This window comes from Antedon mediterranea, chromosome 3 (assembly GCF_964355755.1).
Source record: "Antedon mediterranea chromosome 3, ecAntMedi1.1, whole genome shotgun sequence".
NCBI lineage: Eukaryota > Metazoa > Echinodermata > Crinoidea > Comatulida > Antedonidae > Antedon > Antedon mediterranea.
Genome location: NC_092672.1, coordinates 38,814,951 through 38,819,423, shown reverse-complemented (window position 1 = coordinate 38,819,423; position 4,473 = coordinate 38,814,951).

The window sequence follows — 4,473 nt, the reverse complement described above, 5'->3', positions numbered from 1 at the left end:
GCAGTTTACATGGTAAAATCTGTCAATTATCCAAAATTGACATTTTTCACTCCTAAAAAAATCTTAGAGCCATTTCAATAAAATTATTTCATAAATTGTCCTCTTTTATAGTTCTAATAATGATATAATCAATATTAAGTGGTTTGGATGATGTTTGTGGGGTGTTTTTTAAAAGTTTGCACAGTTTACATGGTAAAATGTGTCAATTTATACCTAGAACTATTTTAATAAAATGATTTCATAAATTGTCCTCTTTTATAGTTCTAGTAGTGGTATAATCAATATTAAGTTGTTTGGATGATGTTTGTGGGGTGTTTTTTTTAAAGTTTGCACAGTTTACATGGTAAAATCTGTCAATTTATCCAAAATTGACATTTTTCACCCTAAAAAGTCAAACTTCAGAGCTATTTCAATAAATTGATTTCAAAAATTCTCTTTTTTTACAGTTCTAGTAGTGATATAATCAATATTAAGTTGTTTGAATGATGTTTGTGGGGTGTTTTTGTTAAGTTAGCATTAAGTTTACGCAGTTTACATGGCAAAATCTGTAAATTTATCCAAAATTGACATTTTTTACCCTAAAAATTCAAACCAGAGCTATTTCAATAAAATTATTTCATAAATTGTCCTCTTTTATAGTTCTAGTAGTGGTATAATCAATATTAAGTTGTTTGGATGATGTTTGTAGGTGTTTTTTAAAAGTTTGCATTAAGTTTACGCAGTTTACATGGTAAAATCTGTAAATTTATCCAAAATTGACATTTTTTACCCTAAAAATTCAAACCTAGAGCTATTTCAATAAAATTATTTCATAAATTGTCCTCTTTTATAGTTCTAGTAGTGGTATACTCAATATTAAGTGGTTTGGATGATGTTTGTGGGGTGTTTTTTTAAAGTTTGCACAGTTTACATGGCAAAATCTGTAAATTTATCCAAAATTGACATCTTTTACCCTAAAAATTCAAACCTAGAGCTATTTCAATAAAATTATTTCATAAATTGTCCTCTTTTATAGTTCTTGTAGTGGTATAATCAATATTAAGTGCTTTGGATGATGTTTGTGGGTGTTTTTTTAAAGTTTGCATTAAGTTTACGCTGTTTAAATGGTAAAATCTGTAAATTTATCCAAAATTGACATTTTTCACCCTAAAAAGTCAAACTTAGAGCTATTTCAATAAATTGATTTCATAAATTGTCCTCTTTTATAGTTCTAGTAGTGGTATAATCAATATTAAGTTGTTTGGATGATGTTTGTGGGGTGTTTTTGTTAAGTTAGCATTAAGTTTACGCAGTTTACATGGTAAAATCTGTAAATTTATCCAAAATTGACATTTTTCACCCTAAAAAGTCAAACTTAGAGCTATTTCAATAAATTGATTTCAAAAATTCTCTTCTTTTACAGTTCTAGTAGTGATTTAATCAATATTAAGTTGTTTGAATGATGTTTGTGGGGTGTTTTTGTTAAGTTAGCATTAAGTTTACGCAGTTTACATGGCAAAATCTGTAAATTTATCCAAAATTGACATTTTTTACCCTAAAAATTCAAACCAGAGCTATTTCAATAAAATTATTTCATAAATTGTCCTCTTTTATAGTTCTAATAGTGGTATAATCAATATTAAGTTGTTTGGATGATGTTTGTGGGTGTTTTTTAAAAGTTTGCATTAAGTTTACGCAGTTTACATGGTAAAATCTGTAAATTTATCCAAAATTGACATTTTTTACCCTAAAAATTCAAACCTAGAGCTATTTCAATAAAATTATTTCATAAATTGTCCTCTTTTATAGTTCTAGTAGTGGTATACTCAATATTAAGTGGTTTGGATGATGTTTGTGGGGTGTTTTTTTAAAGTTTGCACAGTTTACATGGCAAAATCTGTAAATTTATCCAAAATTGACATCTTTTACCCTAAAAATTCAAACCTAGAGCTATTTCAATGAAATTATTTCATAAATTGTCCTCTTTTATAGTTCTTGTAGTGGTATAATCAATATTAAGTTGTTTGGATGATGTTTGTGGGTGTTTTTTTAAAGTTAGCATTAAGTTTACGCAGTTTAAATAGTAAAATCTGTAAATTTATCCAAAATTGACATTTTAAAACACAAACTAGGTTGTAAAAAGTGAAGGAAATCATTACATTTTAATATTGTTTGGTAATAAAGATGCCTATCATAGTCAAATGGCAATAACTGATTAGCCGAGACCAATGACATTTAAAACAACTCCTACTTAAAATTCCCTACTTATACAGTACAGCAGCTTTTTGATTGGCTGCAAGTTTAGTTTTCTGTTCGTTCATCAGAAATGGTATAAATAATTATTAATCAATAAGATTACTGGATTTCTTTAGTATTTCTGACACATTTCAAATCTTAATTGAATTAATAATGTAATGGAAATTTGTCATAGGCCTATTATAGCAACATATCATTTCTGGAAGAGTATTACGGTCTGAATAGATCGATGTTAAAACACACGTCCTCATTTATCAAATTATTCATTCACTGCACATTTATTCTGTTAAGAAGAACTGGGACCCTCAATAGAAGCCAAAGCATGTCTCATGATGGCCCCTACAATACATATCAAACATAAAAAGATATGGAATATTTTTATTTTTACAACGGCACACGTTCATCATAAACGATGCGTTCTTAAAAGTATAAATTTAAACAGCAAACGGATACAAATCAATAGGGTGATTAGGAACAAAAGAATAACACATTTTCAAAACCCATCGACTCGATCTCTTGTATACAGTAAATCTAACAAAATCACACTGATCATATCCAACATTAAGTATTAATAATTATTATTGATTAGGTAGATATTAAAAGATGCGTGCTCAGTTATCAAATTATGACTACACTGATCATATCCCACAATGTGATATAGATTATTATTAATAATTATTGATGATGTAGATATTTAAAGATGCGTGATCAGTTATCAAATTTTGACTACACTAATCGTATCCAACATTGTGATATAAGATCTTAATAATAATTATTGATGAGGTAGATATTTAAAGATGCGTGCTCAGTTATCAAATTATGACTACACTGATCATATCCCACAATGTGATATAGATTATTATTAATAATTATTGATGATGTAGATATTTAAAGATGCGTGCTCAGTTATCAAATTATGACTACACTGATCATATCAAACAATGTGATATAAGATATTAATAATAATTATTGATGATGTAGATATTGAAAGATGCGTGCTCAGTTATCAAATTATGACTACACTAATCATATCCCAAAATGTGATATAGATTATTATTAATAATTATTGATGATGTAGATATTTAAAGATGCGTGCTCAGTTATCAAATTATGACTACACTGATTATATCCAACAATGTGATATAGATTATTAATAATAATTATTGATGAGGTAGATATTTAAAGATGCGTGCTCAGTTATCAAATTATGACTACACTGATCATATCCAACAATGTGATTTAGATTATTAACATTAATTATTGATGAGGTAGATATTAAAAGATGCGTGCTCAGTTATCAAATTATGACTACACTGATCATATCAAACAATGTGCTATAGATTATTAATAATAATTATTGATGAGGTAGATATTAAAAGATGCGTGCTCAGTTATCAAATTCTGACTACACTGATCATATCAAACAATGTGCTATAGATTATTAATAATAATTATTGATGAGGTAGATATTTAAAGATGCGTGCTCAGTTATCAAATTATGACTACACTGATCATATCAAACAATGTGCTATAGATTATTAATAATAATTATTGATGAGGTAGATATTAAAAGATGCGTGCTCAGTTATCAAATTCTGACTACACTGATCATATCCAACAATGTGATATAAGATATTAATAATAATTATTGATGAGGTAGATATTAAAAGATGCGTGCTCAGTTATCAAATTCTGACTACACTGATCATATCAAACAATGTGATATAAGATATTAATAATAATTATTGATGATGTAGATATTGAAAGATGCGTGCTCAGTTATCAAATTATGACTACACTAATCATATCCCAAAATGTGATATAGATTATTATTAATAATTATTGATGATGTAGATATTTAAAGATGCGTGCTCAGTTATCAAATTATGACTACACTGATTATATCCAACAATGTGATATAGATTATTAATAATAATTATTGATGAGGTAGATATTTAAAGATGCGTGCTCAGTTATCAAATTATGACTACACTGATCATATCAAACAATGTGCTATAGATTATTAATAATAATTATTGATGAGGTAGATATTTAAAGATGCGTGCTCAGTTATCAAATTATGACTACACTGATCATATCAAACAATGTGCTATAGATTATTAATAATAATTATTGATGAGGTAGATATTAAAAGATGCGTGCTCAGTTATCAAATTCTGACTACACTGATCATATCCAACAATGTGATATAAGATATTAATAATAATTATTGATGAG